This window comes from Pogoniulus pusillus, chromosome 36, assembly GCF_015220805.1.
Source record: "Pogoniulus pusillus isolate bPogPus1 chromosome 36, bPogPus1.pri, whole genome shotgun sequence".
Taxonomy (NCBI): domain Eukaryota; kingdom Metazoa; phylum Chordata; class Aves; order Piciformes; family Lybiidae; genus Pogoniulus; species Pogoniulus pusillus.
In genome coordinates, this window is record NC_087299.1 from 1958116 (window position 1) to 1973984 (window position 15869).

At 52.1% G+C, this 15869-nt stretch overlaps 1 long non-coding RNA gene across 1 annotated transcript; it reads left to right on the plus strand.

Annotated features, from left to right (window-relative positions):
• The first annotated feature begins 1754 nt into the window (after positions 1–1754).
• Positions 1755–5872, plus strand: LOC135190515 (uncharacterized). The gene is made up of 2 exons (XR_010308553.1): positions 1755–2520; positions 5392–5872. It is a non-coding gene; the product is annotated as an uncharacterized LOC135190515 (long non-coding RNA).
• Positions 5873–15869: the final 9997 nt, after the last annotated feature.

A 15869-nucleotide genomic window follows, 5' to 3' on the forward strand; every position in this document is an offset into this window, starting at 1 on the left:
GCTGAGGGAGCTGGGATTGGTTAGCCTGGAGAAGAGGAGGCTCAGGGCAGACCTTATTGCTGTCTGCAACTACCTGAGGGGAGGTTGTGGCCAGGAGGAGGTTGCTCTCTTCTCTCAGGTGGCCAGCACCAGAACAAGAGGACACAGCCTCAGGCTGTGCCAGGGGAGATTTAGGCTGGAGGTGAGGAGAAAGTTCTTCCCTGAGAGAGTCATTGGACACTGGAATGGGCTGCCCGGGGAGGTGGTGGAGTCGCCGTCCCTGGAGCTGTTCAAGGCAGGACTGGACGTGGCACTTGGTGCCATGGTCTGGCCTTGAGCTCTGTGCTAAAGGGTTGGACTTGATGAGCTGTGAGGTCTCTTCCAACCCTGATGACACTGTGACACTGTGACACTGTGATCCCACGCTTTGACAGCCCAACTTTCCCTCATCATACCAGCTGCAATTGCAGCATCCTGCAGCCCTATTCCCACCACCCCAAACGAACCATTTTGCCCCCAAACTTCCAGCAGTTTAACGTTTTTATTCCGTTGGGAGTGTCCATTACAGCTCAGAGGTGTCTCCTGCCGAGGTTATCCTGTTTGTCAATATGCGGCTTATTGGCCTCGGTGATTTATCACCGGGGGGAAAAAAAGGCATTAGGGAGCAGGAGTGGGGGAGGGAACAGCTCCTGAAAACCAGCGCAGCTCCTCATTCCCCGGGCGGCTACACTTTCCCTCGCAGCTCAGCCAGCAACACAGACTTAATCTCCTTGATCGGATTGCTGAGGAGATCGGCCTCCACCCGGGGTTTTCAGGGCAAGGCGCTCCGTAAACAAAGGAGAAATCAGGAGGAAAAGAGGAAATTCGCCTGACAAAGGGGGAGGAGGAGGCCGAGGGCAGCCCCGCACGGCCCGGCCCGGCCCGGCCCCACAGCGCCGCCTCACCCGCGGCACGGCAGGAGCTTCCCGCCGCTCGCTCCACAAAATGGCCGCCCGGCGGGGCCGCGGCGAGCGGCGCCCAGGCGACAAAATGGCGCCGGGTGGGCAGCGGAGGGGAAGGACAGGCGGTGCTTGGCGGCGGGTGGGCAGCGGAGGGCAAGGACAGGCGGTGCTTGGCGGCGGGTGGGCAGCGGAGGGCAAGGACAGGCGGTGCCCGGCGGCGGGTGGGCAGCGGAGGGCAAGGACAGGCGGTGCCCGGCGGCGGGTGGGCAGCGGAGGGCAAGGACAGGCGGTGCCCGGCGGCGGGTGGGCAGCGGAGGGGAAGGACAGGCGGTGCTTGGCGGCGGGTGGGCAGCGGAGGGGAAGGACAGGCGGTGCTTGGCGGCGGGTGGGCAGCGGAGGGGAAGGACAGGCGGTGCCCGGCGGCGGGTGGGCAGCGGAGGGGAAGGACAGGCGGTGCTTGGCGGCGGGTGGGCAGCGGAGGGCAAGGACAGGCGGTGCCCGGCGGCGGGTGGGCAGCGGAGGGGAAGGACAGGCGGTGCCCGGCGGCGGGTGGGCAGCGGAGGGGAAGGACAGGCGGTGCTTGGCGGCGGGTGGGCAGCGGAGGGCAAGGACAGGCGGTGCTTGGCGGCGGGTGGGCAGCGGAGGGCAAGGACAGGCGGTGCCCGGCGGCGGGTGGGCAGCGGAGGGCAAGGACAGGCGGTGCGCGGCAGCGGAGGGGAAGGACAGGCGGTGCCCGGCGGCGGGTGGGCAGCGGAGGGCAAGGACAGGCGGTGCTTGGCGGCGGGTGGGCAGCGGAGGGGAAGGACAGGCGGTGCGCGGCGGCGGGTGGGCAGCGGAGGGGAAGGACAGGCGGTGCGCGGCGGCGGGCCCCGGGGTGATTCAGGCGTGCCAGGAGCATGGCGGAGAGGCTCGTCCTGATGTGCGGATCCCCTCCGGGGCCGGCAGCGAAAGCGCTGTGGGTTAGACCTGACCTTACTCCCCCTTCGCCGTTTTCTCGCCGCCGCCTTTGCGGGAGGATCTGTGGAGATGCCCAGGGAAGAGCCTTCCCTCTGGGCCACGGCGGTGCGGGAGGCCTCGGCCTTCCCCTGCGCCGCCTCAGCTCCCACCCCTGCTTCAGCCGCTCGCTCCCTCTCCTCCGGCACCGCCGTCCCTCCTTCCCCTCACCGGCACCGAGCCTTGAAAAGGGTTCTGTGGTTTGGTTTTGGCGTGCAGAGTGTTGGCCCAGAGCTGCTCTTCCCGCCCGCACCCCAAGGTGGGTAGTTCTATGCCTAAGGCTTTTCTCCTCCACCGCTTTTGCTCCGTGGCGGGGGTTGAAGCCCTCCCCTCCCCTCTCTGCTCACGGCACGGAAAATAACCAGAAGAGCTTTAAAATAATAACAATAAAGAAAACCAAACCAACAAACCCCCAAGCGCTCGAGGATGGATTTCTCTTCGGTGCCGGGCACAAGCTGCTGCTGCTCGCCTTGCTCCCTGCACCGCCATGGGGTGCGTGCGGAGCACAGGCTTGGTGCGAGCAGCTGTTGGAACCCCAGCAACAAAAAACCACCCCCAAAGTACCTCTTTAACATCCGAACGTCCCTGGTTGGAGGCTGCATCCAAGGTACCAGTATGCTTTATTAAACACTTGGCTGGTTTGGTTTGGAGGTTGCCTTTATCCTAACCCCCCCAGCCCCTGCACCACAGTGGTGTTAGGAGCCTACATGAGAGCATTGCTGCTTTGTTGCAGAGCAGATGCCTGAATACTGCTGCCCTTCCCCCCCAGGAACTGCACATTCAGGCCCATACAGATGGGTTTGGGTTTGCTTTATTTTACTACATACATCCTTTTAATGCATTGATATCCTTTTTTTTAACTACATACATATATCCTTTTATTTCACTACATACAGGTTTTTACTACATGTATCTTTACTAATATATGTTTTTTTTACTACATATATCCTTTTACTACTCACATCTTTTAGTACATAGATGTATCTTTACTACATATGTATCTTTTTACTACACACATCTTTTACTACATGTATATTTACTACATATTTATCTTTTTTACTGCATAGATCCTTTTATTTTACTACATACATGTATCTTTACTACATATGTCTTTTTACTACATATATCCTTTTATTTTACTACACATGTCTTACTACATACATGTATCTTTACTACATGTATCTTTACTACATACATGTATCTTTACTACATGTATCTTTACTACATACATGTATCTTTACTACATAGATCCTTTTACTACACATGTCTTTTACTACATACATGTATCTTCACTACATATATATCTTTTTTTACTACATAGATCCTTTTACTGCACACATCTTTTACTACGTACATGTATGTTTACTACATATATCTTTTTTGCTGCATATATCCTTTTACTACATACATGTATCTTTACTACATATATATCTTTTCACTACATAGACCCTTTTACTACACGTCTTTTACTGCATACATGTATCTTCACTACATATATATCTTTTTACTACATAGATCCTTTTATTTTACTACACGTCTTTTACTACATACATGTATCTTCACTACATATGTATCTTTTTTTACTACATAGATCCTTTTACTACACACATCTTTTACTATGTACATGTATCTTTACTACATATATCTTTTTTTACTGCATATATCCTTTTACTGCACACATCTTTTACTACATATATGCATCTTCACTACACATTTTTTTTTACTACATAAATCCTTTTACTACACACATCTTTTACTACATACATGTATCTTTACCACATATGTATCTTTTTTTACTATCTAGATCCTTTTACTACACACATCCTTTACTACATACACGTATCTTTACTACATATATCTTTTCTACTACATAGATCCTTATACTACACATCTTTTACTACATACATGTATCTTTACTACATATATGTATCTTTACTACATATCTACTACATAGATCCTTTTACTACATACATACATACTTTACTACATACATACTTTACTACATATATGTATGGTTTATTACATACATATATGTTACTACATATATATATAATTTTTTAAACTACATATACTTTTTTACTACATACATGTGGGGTTTTTTACTACATACATATATCCTTTTACTACATACATATCTTTTTGCTACATACATGTATCTATATATCCTTTTTTACTACATATATCCTTTTACTACATACATATCTTCTTTTTGCTACATACATGTTTCTATATATCCTTTTTTACTACATATATCCTTTTACTACATACATATCTTTTTGCTACATACATGTTTCTATATATCCTTTTGTACTACATATATCCTTTTACTACATACATATCTTCTTTTTGCTACATACATGTATCTATATATCCTTTTTTACTACATATATCCTTTTACTACATCTTTTTAACTACATACATGTGGGTTTTTTTACTACATACATGTATCTTTTAAACTACATATACTTCTTTTTTACTCCATACATACATATACTTATCTTTATCTTCTCCACATACACACATATGTCCGTATTGCTATATATACACCTCCTTTTTCCAGGGGCTGATTTACAGACTAGAAACCCACCCACTATGATTTAATGCTACATCATCACTGTCATTCTGGCCCCTGTATATGTTTGAGTTATGTATTACCTGTGGGGTTTTTTTTTTCCTCCATGGGTTTCCTACTACAACATATCCTAAAAGCAGCTGAAGGGGAGAGAAAAAAAAAAGCCATTAAAAAAAAAAGAGAGAGAGAAAACCAGCAAACCCCAACTTTCCCCCCCCCCCTTTTATATCTATTTTACAATCCATAGTGGTGAAGTTTTATGCCTGCATGTTTCATTTACTCCACAAAGATCATCCTTGGGAGACTTAGGGAGGAATTTTTTTTAAAGGGGGGGGGGGGGGGGGGAGGGAAATAAAAATACACCCTGGGAAAAAAAAAGATAATAAAAAAGAAGGAAAGAAAATAGAAATCAAAACCCAAGCAGACGAAACCTCCAACTCCAGTTAACTGAAGCTGCAACTGCGATCGAACGGTGCGGATCAGACAATTCGTGGCAACAAGACAGAAGAGGACAAATGAGTTGAGCCGAGATGGCAGATCCGGGCGGAGGGACCAGCGCCTTTATCCCCCCATCGAGCTCTCCAGACACCACCCATAGGATTTTTTTTTTCTTCCCCCCTTTCTTTTCTTTTTCTTGTTTTGGTCTGTGTGTGCTTTGTGCCATTTAAAGCCGAGCAGGGCTGCAAAGCCCCAGCCGAGCTGGATGCTGCCAAAGCCGCTCAGGGGCTTTATTTTCCTCGCTAGCTCTGCTTTCCCCTCCTCCCCTTGCGCCCCATCCTTGTGCAAGCCTCTCCTTTCTATTATGTGATCACTCTTTTCGCCTCCCCCCTCCTCCCTCCCTCCCTCCCTCCCTCCCTCTCTCTCTCTTTGCGGGTATAAAGGTTTTTCTCCTCTCGCTTATTCCAGAAGTTTCTACGGGGGAGGGCAGCACCCACTGCAGAGCCTCTGCCGCAGCGCCGGGCAGGCGTGGTCCCTGCCAGGAGGAGGATGAAGAAGAGGATGCGCCGCCTCTCTCAGCCTGCCAGTGTCCTGCCTAAGCCTTGCTACAATTCCCTCTCCTTGAAAAGGGTGCTGGGAGGCGTTGGAGGGTGGTGGTTTTTTGTTTTGTTTTGGTTTTTGTTTGGTGGATTTTGGGGGTTTTAAAGGTTTTTTTTTTTATCCCCCCCACCCCCCCTCTCCCCACCCTCCTTTGCTAAATAAATGAAAAGCAGAGCTGGCTGCTGACGGAGATGGATGAGCCGTGGGGGTTGCTCGCTCGCTCGCATGCATTGCCGCAGCCAGGGCACTGATGGCAGAAGTGACCTTTCCCAGGCGGTGGGAAGGAGGTTTCCTTCCCTCCCCTCCCCCCCTCCCCATGCTCCACTTGGAATGCATTTGAAATAGCAAAGTTGTTGTTTTTCGTTTTCTTGCCCCCCTTTCCCTCCAGGAACAGCTTGGTCTTGCAGGGATGTTTTTTTTCTTCCCCTCTCGGTAGCCTGTGGGTTGAAGCCTCCTCACGACCGGGGCTGGGTTTGGTTTTTTATTCTTTTTTTCTTTTTCTTTTTCTTTTTCTTTTTCTTTTTCTTTTTCTTTTTCTTTTTCTTTTTCTTTTTCTTTTTCCTTTTTTTTTTTTTTTTTTTTTTTTGGTGTGTTTTGAGTCGCATTTTTAAATTGCCCAGCTGGAGACAAGTCTTGATGAGAGCTGGAACAATAGCTCCACTTTATTAATAATGGGAAGGATTTCCAACCCTACAGCCCCTTCCTCGGAAGGCTTTCAAACTCATTTGCAAACACTCCCAAATGTAAGGTTTCACACAGCCCCTGGGCTGTGAGGTGGGTAAGTAACTCAACGGTGGCCACTGCCAAAAAGAAAACAACACCTCGGTGGCAAAGCTCTGTTGCTGAGTGCTTAAAACGAGGACAGGTTTCGGTGGGGTTCGGGGGCTGCAGAGCCGGGAGGGGAGGAGGTTGGTGAATGGGAGCTGGCTGGAAGCTGGAACCTGAATGCGTTGCGCGTTCTCTGTCCGTGCAGAGTTCTGCTGCGGCGTCCTGGGAGCTGAGCTGTTGTTTCTCTGCCTGCTCTCTGCAGACGGCCATGCAGCGAAGCTCTGGGCTTGCCTGCTTGTCAGCAAGCAGCTGCTTATAGTCCGTCCCCCGTGTGTCCCCCCCCTCCCGTTTTGTTTTTACCTTTTTAATTCATTCCCTTTTGCAGTCCCCAGGTGACCTCCTGCCGCGCCGGCTCCGCTGTGGTTTGACCGCAGCTTTGCGTTAAAGCTGCCTGCCAGTGTCGATCTGTCTCCCTGCGAGCTGCAATGACCTTGCGTGGGGGACTGTGGCCCACTGAGCTCATGCAGATGCTCCGCTTTGATTACCCAAACCCCCTGCACACAGCATCCTTTCCCTGACCCAGGGTGTGAGGAAGAGGGCTCAATATTGGGGGGGTGAAAGCTTTCTTATGCCTCGGTCTTTCTCCTCCCCAGGGAAAGAGAGGATTGTTTGTGTAACCCCTCTGCACAGCAGATGCTTTCTTTGTAAGTATGGTAAACATGCAGGGATATGAGAGCCTCCTGGGCAGCAGGATCTGCCCTTGCTTGAGGAGCACGGGGCACAGTGCTCTGCTTGGGGATGTGTGTGTGTGTGTGTGTTGCACACGGGGCCACAGAAACTCAACAACGTTTCTGTGGTTAATTCTGGCTGGCTGGCATCAGCAGGTCCCAAGGTTTTCCCTTCCCACTCCTTCCTTGCCCTTTTCACAGAAGCAAAAGGCTGCTGCTTCTGGAAGAAGCTCTGCCTTGTGGCCTTTGGAACAACAGCAAAAGAAAAAAAAAAAAAAAAGAAGTAAAAAAGGAAGAAAAAAGGAAACCTGCTGGGATTAGTCATCCTTGTTTTTAAAGGAAGCTGTGTTTGCTGGCTGCAGGACGCATGTGCGTGAGATAGGAGCTGTTGGCTTTATTTGCAGAGCCTGGTAACGTGCTCTGCCTGCTGCTCTTTGCAGCTGGGGTGCTGAGGCTGCTCCGAGCTGCTGCAGGCAGGTGGGAGAACGAGACACTGCTGCTCGTCACAGCCTGCCTTCCAGGGTCCCTTCTCTCTGCTGGCAGGTGTGGACTGCAGAGACCCTAACAGCTGTACACACAGCCAGCCAGCCTGCTCGCTGGGGTCACTTAGTAGTGTCATAGTATCCCAGTATCATCAGGGTTGGAAGAGACCTCACAGCTCATCAAGTCCAACCCTTTAGCACAGAGCTCAAGGCCAGACCATGGCACCAAGTGCCACGTCCAGTCCTGCCTTGAACAGCTCCAGGGACGGCGACTCCACCACCTCCCCGGGCAGCCCATTCCAGTGGCCAATGACTCTCAGTGAAGAACTTCCAACACCAGAGAGGAAACCCTGCTGCTTTGGGGGTTTGTGGGGGGTTTTCTTGCCTATCATAGGATGGTTTGGGCTGGAAGGGACCTCCAAAGGTCATCTAATCCAACTCCCCTGCAGTCAGCAGAGACATCCTCCACTAAAGCACGTTACCCAGAGCCTTGTCAAGCCAGGGATGGGGCTTCAGCTACCTCCATGGGAAACCTGTTGCAGTGTTCCAGCACACTCATGGTGCAGAACTTGTTCCTCACATCCAATCCAAATCTGCTCTTCTCCAGTTTCAAACCATTTCCCCACATCCTATCATAGAATCAAGCAGGTTGGAAGAGACCTCCAAGCTCATCCAGTCCAACCTAGCACCCAGCCCTATCCAATCAACCAGACCATGGCACTAAGTGCCTCATCCAGTCTTTGCTTGAAGACCTCCAGGGACGGTGCCTCCACCACCTCCCTGGCCAGCCCATTCCAATGCCAATCACTCTCTCTGCCAACAACTTCCTCCTCACATCCAGCCTAGACCTACCCCGGCACAACTTGAGGCTGTGTCCCCTTGTTCTATTGCTGGTTGCCTGGGAGAAGAGGCCAACCCCACCTGGCTACAATGTCCCTTCAGGTAGTTGTCCCTGCAGGCCTTTGCAAACAGTCCCTCTGCAGCCTTCTTGCAGCCCCCATTAGCTACTGGAAGGCTGCTCTTAGGTTTCCCCAGAGCCTTCTCCAGGCTGAACACCCCCAGCCCTCTCAGCCTGTCCTCGTAGCAGAGGTGCACCAACCCCCTGAGCATTTTCATGTCCCTCCTCTGGACTTCCTCCATCAGGTCCATTTCCTTCCTGTGCTGAGGGCTCCAGAGCTGGACACAGTGCTCCAGGTGAGGTCTCACCAGAGCAGTGTCAGAATCACCTCTCTGCATCTGCTCTGGCAGCTTCTACTCCAAGCCACGCTGTACCCTGTGAGAAGCCTCGAGTTGTGTGCTGAAAAGGTTACCATTTACACCATTTACACCTCCCTGGCTCTGATGAAAACGGTGTAGGGAAGGACAGCTCCCTTCCCCTTTGCCCTTGCAAAAAAAACCCTTCCCAGCGTTGCATGCTCTGGAGTGCTGCATAGGCAGAAAACACAATGCAGTTGTCAGCATTGTGCTGATGTGTGGCACGTTAAAAAGGGGAGGGGGGAACACATACAAAAGGGGTGGGGAGAACACTTGCCTCCAGGGAGTAGAACTGTGGGGCCCCTTTCCCTCCACACAGTAGTATATTGCTCTTAACTTTGCTCTTAGCATTGCCATCTCCTCAATTTTGTGGATGAAGATCAGGGTCCCCTAGAACTATTTGGCTTTCCCCTCCCCCTTCTCAGTGAACTTGCTCCCAGGAGATGCTGCTGGTTTATTCCTTGCTTCCTCCAAGTGGTGCTCAGAAGGATGGATCACAGACTTGTCAGGGTTGGAAGGCACCTCAAGAGTTATCCAGTTCCAACCCCCCCTGCCATGGACAGGGAAACTTTCCACTAGGTCAGGTTGCTCAGAGCCACATCCAGCCTGGCCTTTAAAACATCCAGGGAAGAGGCTTCCACCACCCCCCTTGGCAGCCTGTGGCAGGCTCTCACCACCCTCATGGTCAAGAACCTCCTCCTGATATCTGATCTGACTCTACCCACTTCTAGTTTTGCTCCATCCCCCCAGTCCCATCACTGTCTGGCACCCTAGAAAGTCCCTCCCCAGCTTTCTTGTAGCCTCCTTCAGATATGGGAAGGCCAAAAGAAGGTCTGCTCAGAGCCTTCTCTCCTCCAGACTGACTAACCCCAGCTCTCTCAGCCTGTCCACATAGGAGAGGAGCTCCAGCCCTAAGGCTGCCTTGCTGGCTGGGATTTCTTGTGCTGGGTTGCAAAAGGTAGCAGCAAGCAGCTGGGGCTGGTCTCCCCGAGGTCACAGCTGACTGCAAGGTGCAGGGTCCAGGCACTTGTTGGGGTGTGAGGAGCAGGAGGCATCAGCACCTTCTCCTTAGCCTCTCTCCATGAGTGCTGCCATTTGTGTGGCTTCAGTGCCCCTGCCTGAGCAGCCCAGAGCCCCAGCCCTGCTGGAGCAAGAGCTCCTGAGGAGGGCAGTGATTTGGAGCACAGCTCTGGACTTTGGGTTTTCCTGGCCCAGGGTGAGTGAGAGGTGCCTGGGCCAGGTTTCATAGGCAGCTGCCTGGTGGTGGTGTGCCTGAAAACTGTCAACAGCTCCTGTGCCTAAAGCCTCCTTAGTGCTTCAGCCAAGCCAGAGTGGCCAGGGAAGACTCTGGGGAGGACCTTAGAGCTGCCCTCCAATAGCTGAAGGGATCATACAGGAAAGGTCTTCTCATGAGGGTGTCTGGAGGCAGGACAAGGAGGAATGGGAATGGTTTGGAGCTGAGGGAGAGCAGGGTTAGACTGGAGCTCAGGAAGAAGTATGAGGGTGGTGAGAGTCTGGCATAGGCTGCCCAGGGAGGCTGTGGATGCCTCCTCCGTGGGGGTGTCCAAAGCCAGGCTGGGTGAGGCCTTCAGCAGCTGAGTCTGGTTGAGAGGTGTCCCTGCCCATGGTGGGGAGGTTGGAGGTGTTGATCTCTGAGGTCTTTTCCAACTTCAGCACTTTTAGGACTCTATGAAATGTAGCAGAGGCTGAGCAGGAGGTGCCTAGGGCAGGTTTCATGCCCTGTTCCCTGGGGTGGAGAGCTGGGAAGGAGAGCTTGGTCTGTGGTGTACATGAGAGCTGTCAGTAGCTCCTGTGCCTAAAGCCTCCTCAGTGCCTGAACCAAGCTGGAGGGGACAGGGATATTCATTTTAGTCCCTCATTAGGGATGTGTTGGTCTGGAGGCAGACCTGATGCTCATCAGAGGCCCTCGTGGACCACAAAGCTGCCTGGTGGGGCTGCTCCCACATTCTCCATGCTGGCACAACCTCTGGGACTTCTCTTTGGCAGTTTAGGACAAATGAGTGAGCATTACCTTGGGAGTGCTGAACTTTTCCCACCAGCTTTGGAGGGAAGAATTCCTTCAGCTACAGCCAGGAGATTTCCAAGCTAAACAAGCCCTGAATTTCCAGTGCCAAAAAGCAGGTGAGAGGCTAGAACCTTCCACTCCTCCTGTGCAAAGGGGGAAATTTCAGCCTTTCAAGCCTTCCTGTTATGCCAAAGAGTTACAAAGCTGCACTGCCAGGTCTGCAGAGGGAAAATGGATCCTAAAGCTGGCTTCAGTGCCACATTGCTGGAGAGGTTTTTGTACACAGCAGGTCTTGATGTACAAGGACTTTTCTGTGGTGCTTTTCCATGAAGCAAAAGGAAAGAGAAATGCAGAGTGAGGCCATTTGAAACACCATCAGATTGCTTTGGCATCAGAATTGTGTTTGATAGCAGCCTGGAGTGGCTTAGGATGGAAGTGACCTCAGAGGTCATCTACTCCAACCTCCCTGCCATGGGCAGGGGAACCTCTCAACTAGCCCAGGCTGCACAAAGCCTCATCCAGCCTGGCCTTCACCTCCAGGGAGGGGACTGCTGCCCTCTTCTCCCCAAATAAATACTCATTGGTAGCTCAGCTTTGGCACTGGAAGGAGTTCTCACCCTGCTGGGCCCTGCCCACTCCTCCTCCTGCTCTCTCTGTGATGCTGGAGCTTCACTTTGGGGCAGGGAATCTCAGAATGGATCAGGCTGGAAGGGACCTCAGAGCTCATCTGCTCCAGCTCTCAACTAGACTCAGCTGCTCAAAGCCTCATCCAGCCTGGCCTGGAACATGCCCAGGGAGGAGGCAGCCACAACCTTCCAGGGCAACCTGTTCAGGACTCTCACCACCTTCCTACTGAAGAGCTTCTCCCTCAGCTCCACTCAAACCCTGCTCTGCCTCAGCTCCAAACCATTCCCCTTGCCCTGCCTGCAGACCCCCTCAGCACAAGTCCCTCTGCAGCCTTCCTGCAGGATCCCTTCAGGCACTGGCAGGCAGCAATAAGGTCCCCCTGGAGTCCTCTGCAGGCTGCAGCTCCCTCAGCCTGTGCTCACAGCAGAGCTGCTCCAGCCCTTGGATCATCTTTGTGGCCTCCTCTGGCCTCGCTCCAGCAGCTGTGTCCTGCTGCTGCTGGGGAGACCAGAACTGGAGGCACAAGTGGTAGCTGGCTCAGGGCTGGGTGTGCAGACCAGCGTGGCAGGGGGGAGCAGCCTTTCACTCACGAATCTGGAGTGTGGGGTTTGACTTCAAACCTTATCCTGCAGCATCACACCATGATTTCTGTGGTGTTTATTCTTCCCTAGGCATTGCAGTTGGGGTCTTTGTGTAGAGGTAATAGAAGAGTTGGGTGTTAAAGGTGGCAAAGCAGATGATGTGGTGATCTCTCTGGCCTCGGGGGATTTAGAGCCTTTGCAGCTGCCAGGCTCAGGTGTCAAATCACAAGGAGGTCACAGCATGTTAAAGGTTGGAAGTGACCTCTGGAGATGATGGAGATCACTGAGTCCAACCCCCTTGGCAGAGCAGGATCACCTAGGGCAGGTCACACAGGAACACATCCAGGTGGGTCTTGAAAGTCTCTAAGTCTCTAGAGGAGACTCCACAGCCTCTCTCATAGACTGTTTTGAGTTGGAAGAGACATTTAAAGCTCATCCAGTCCAACCCCCTGCAGTCAGCAGGGACATCTTCAACCAGAGCAAGTTGCTCAGAGCCCTGAACAACCTAACCTGGAATGTCCCCAGGGATGGGGCAGCTCCCACCTCCCTGGGCAACCTGTGCCAGTGTTTCACCAGCCTCAGTGTGGACAATCTCTTCCCTCAGTTTAAAAGCATCACCCCTTGTCCTGTTACACAGTAAGGATGCAGGTGGCAGAGCCAGGATGGCAGCAGAGCCCTTCTCTGGGCTCCCAGCTGGAGGAGTGATGCTTGCCTTTGGGTTTGCTTTCTTTGGGCTTTTTTTCTTCCTTAAAAGCTAACATTTTGCAGCCTGGAAGAGCAAATCCACTCTGCCTGGCTGCTCAAACACCCTGTGTTGGGGAAAACCCTTGGGAGGTGAGCAGGTCATAAATTCATGGGTTCATAAAATGGTTTAGGGTGGAAGTGACCTCAAAGATCATCCTGTTGCAACCCCCTGCCATCAACAGGGACACCTCCCACTAGCCCAGCGTGCTCAAGGCCTCATCCAACCTGGGCTTGAACACCTCCAGGGAGGGGGCAGCCACAACCTCCCTGGGCAACCTGTTCCAGCCTCTCCCCACCCTCACGCTAATGACTTTCTTCCTCATCTCCAATCTCGGTCTGCCCTCCTCAAGCTTCAGGTCCAGCTCTTCAGGATGTGGTCACACAGAGAAACAGGGAGGCAAGGAGCAGCTGAGCACTCTGCTAGCTCTGATTCTGCCTCCAGCAGGTATGGGTTCGGATCTCTCTGCTAGACTGTGAGAGGAAGGTCCTCTGCTGCCTTGTGCCAGCTGTGGTGTTTGGGCTGCGTGGCTCAGCTGATCTCTGCTGCTGCTGCTGCTGCAGCCTCTGGGTTTGTGGGTTTTGAAATCAGAAGTGAGCTTGCAGAGACAAACACAAACGGGGTCAGTGTAAACCAAATGCCAGGAGCTCCTGAGCTGTGTCTGCTGTGGTGCAGAAGGTAACTGGTGCTGCAGTGGGGGGATTTTGTGGCAACTCTCGTCCCCAGGAGCGTGTGGATAAGAACATCACTGTGAAGGGCTTGGAATGATAGGATGAGAATGGATTGGAGCTTGAGGAGGGCAGATAATCAATCCAACCTTTGCTGCTCCCTCACTGGAGGTGGTCAAGGCCAGGTTGGGTGATGCCTTCAGCATCCTGGGCTAGTGGGAGGTGTCCCTGCCCATGGCAGGGGGATTGGAACTGGATGATCTTTGTTGTCCCTTCCAAACTAAACCATTCTGTGAGCCATTCTTAGATCCATATCTCTGCAGCCCAGAAATGTTAAAAGGCTTTTCAGATCTGCACTCAGAACCAGACCTGTGACCAATACCCAGAGGAGCTGCCTCTGAGCAAACTGAGTCATGTAACCATGTGCACATGTGGCAGGCTCCTCTGATAGCATCTGAGCAGAGCCCTGCTCCTCTCTTCTCCCTTCAGCAGCCATTCCTGGCAGATCTCTGCCATAAAATGTCACAGAATCCCAGACTGGCACAGTCAAGAAAAGACTGGATGAGGCACTTAGTGCCATGGTCTAGTTGATTGGATAGGGCTGGCTGGTAGGTTGGACTGGATGATCTTGGAGGTCTCTTCCAACCTGCTTGGTTGATTCTATGATTCTATGATTCTAGGTTGGAAGGGACCTTGGAGATCATCTACCCCAGCCCCTCTGCCATGGGCAGGGACACCTCTCAACTAGCTCAGGTTGCTCAAGGCCTCATCCAACCTGGCCTGGCCTTGAGCACCCTCAGGCAGGAGGCATCCACAGCCTCCCTGGGCAGCCTGTGCCAGACTCTCACCACCCTCCTACTGAAGAGCTTCTTCCTGAGATCCATTCCAACCCTGCTCTCCTTCAGCTTCAAACCAACTGGAACTGGAACATCTTTAAGGTCCCTTCCAAACCAAACCATTCCCTGAATCTATCAATCTATGAAAAATTAATTACTGGGCTTCAAAAAACACAGAGGGAGTTTCCTGGGCAGAGTCATCTGCTTGGAGCATTGACCCTCAGAGAGGAAAGCACCAAAAATCAATATCTTTATTAACACAAATCCTGCACTTTGTGTTGCTTAGGACCCGGCTCCAGGCTTCGCGGTTCAAAGCCTTATCAGTGCCTAAAGCTGATAGCCTCAGTCCTGGCAACCGATGAGCCCAAACAGCACCAACTCCTTCGTGGGGAAAAGGATCTGTTGAGTAATGGATAAGCAATAAAATTAGGACAGTCACTCAGGCTGGCTCACAGAGGAGATGAAAGCCAAGCTGGCAGTTTGCTATCTGCCTGCCACGCTGTGGTTTCCCTGCATAGAGGCACTGAGCAGAAAAGGCTCCAGGTAAATATGTTCTGTGAGGACAGGATGGTGGCTGCAGCTGCTTGTCCTGAATGGAGCAAGGCTCTGAGTGTCCCAGGGCTCTCGTTGGGGTGAGCTCCCCTTTTCCTGTAAAGCCCACAGTCAGCTGGGTGGGTGCTGGACCCTGCTGGGATGGTCACTGCTGCAGTCCCTCACAGTGCCCTGCCTGATGTAGCTGGGCAGTGTCCCCAGCTGCAGGGCAGTGATACCCCCTCCCCTGGTCCCCTGGTCCCCGGGTGGAGAGCTGGGAAGGAGAGCTTGGTCTGTGGTGCACATGAGAGCTGTCAGTAGCTCCTGTGCCTAAAGCCTCCTCAGTGCCTGAACCAAGCTGGAGGGGACAGGGATATTCATTTTAGTCCCACATTAGGGATGTGTTGGTCTGGAGGCAGACCTGATGCTCATCAGAGGCCCTCGTGGACCACAAAGCTGCCTGGTGGGGCTGCTCCCACATTCTCCATGCTGGCACAACCTCTGGGACTTCTCTTTGGCAGTTTAGGACAAATGAGTGAGCATTACCTTGGGAGTGCTGAACTTTTCCCACCAGCTTTGGAGGGAAGAATTCCTTCAGCTACAGCCAGGAGATTTCCAAGCTAAACAAGCCCTGAATTTCCAGTGCCAAAAAGCAGGTGAGAGGCTAGAACCTTCCACTCCTCCTATGCAAAGGGGGAAATTTCAGCCTTTCAAGCCCTCCTGTTATGCCAAAGAGTTACAAAGCTGCACTGCCAGGTCTGCAGAGGGAAAATGGATCCTAAAGCTGGCTTCAGTGCCACATTGCTGTGAGCACACAGCAGAGAGCCAGAGAGCCTCAGCAGGGCCAGCCCTGCTTGCTGTCCTCCTTTGCTATCTAATCTTTGCTTTTCCAAGCCCTTGGCAGGCAGTCCTGGCGCCACGTGGCTGCTGTGGCCACCGCTCGCCTGAGACACGGTGCTCAAAACCTGGGGCTTGACTTCTGTGGTGTCTGCTCCCTTCTGTCTGGGGATGTTCCCACCTCACCTCAAGCTCTTTGCCTGGATCCCAAGGTTGTTTTCTGCTTCTCCTGCCCGTTCTTTGTTCTCCTGCTAAGCAGAAAGCTG